The sequence below is a fragment of the Alosa pseudoharengus genome, unplaced genomic scaffold (assembly GCF_046254945.1).
Source record: "Alosa pseudoharengus isolate Yale_2024_CS ecotype anadromous, Long Island Sound unplaced genomic scaffold, YU_APseudo_1.1 YU_APseudo_1.1_scf_15, whole genome shotgun sequence".
Lineage (NCBI taxonomy): Eukaryota > Metazoa > Chordata > Actinopteri > Clupeiformes > Clupeidae > Alosa > Alosa pseudoharengus.
In genome coordinates this window covers 34202005-34202767 of record NW_027468620.1, presented here as the reverse complement: position 1 = coordinate 34202767, position 763 = coordinate 34202005, and the positions used below count along the sequence as shown (strand labels likewise).

The following is a 763-nucleotide window of genomic DNA, read 5'->3' as shown; positions in this document are numbered from 1 at the left end:
ACTGTACAGATGTGTGTGTGTGTGTGAGGCCAGTACTGGTCGCTGCATTCGATGACCCTTAGAACCCTTAGAACCATCTGAGAACACTTGGAACCGTGTGACATGCTTTAGAACCATCTGAGAACACTTTGAACCGTGTGACATGCTTAGGAACCATCTGAGAACACTTTGAACCGTGTGACATGGTTTAGAACCATCTGAGAATGCTTGGAACTGTGTGACATGCTTAGGAACCATCTGAGAACACTTGGAACCGTGTGACATGCTTTAGAACCATCTGAGAATGCTTGGAACCGTGTGTGATGCTTTAGAACAGGTCATTAGCAGTGTTCATCCGCACCGTGGAATAAACAACTGAGCATGAAGTCTGCCTGCAGTCTTGTTCTTTACACGCACACACAAACAGTATTCTGGTTCAGAAAACCAACTCTTTTGACTCTTGGTTAAAGGAGCATAATAAACTAACTCTTTTAGACCAACAAACTATTTTTGGGTAAGACAACAGTTAATTCATTTGTTTAAACCAATAAACTCTTCGGGTCAAACGGAAGAGACAACAGACGTTCACTCTTTTTTACAGGGAAGACCAAACCGACTTCCTGTTTCCAGGTGAATGGTAAAAAAGATCAAAAAGATCAGTCTGATTAAGCTACAAAGTTTAATTGTTTTCAATTCCACTTTCAATTTCAAACTTTAATTGTCTTCTGCTAAAGGACACACGGCACAGACTTGTTTACTTGTTTACCTGTTTACCCTCCGTCTG

At 41.2% G+C, this 763-nt stretch overlaps 1 protein-coding gene across 2 annotated transcripts in view; it reads right to left on the bottom strand.

The window, feature by feature from the left end:
• Positions 1-639: 639 nt before the first annotated feature.
• arhgap22a (Rho GTPase activating protein 22a) overlaps positions 640-763 on the bottom strand; it is a 21061-nt gene continuing 20937 nt past the window's right edge. For both annotated transcript variants that reach the window (XM_076286279.1, XM_076286280.1), the window contains exon 10: positions 640-763. This exon is cut by the window's right edge and continues 1839 nt beyond it. The gene's annotated coding sequence lies outside the window, so the exon portion shown is untranslated.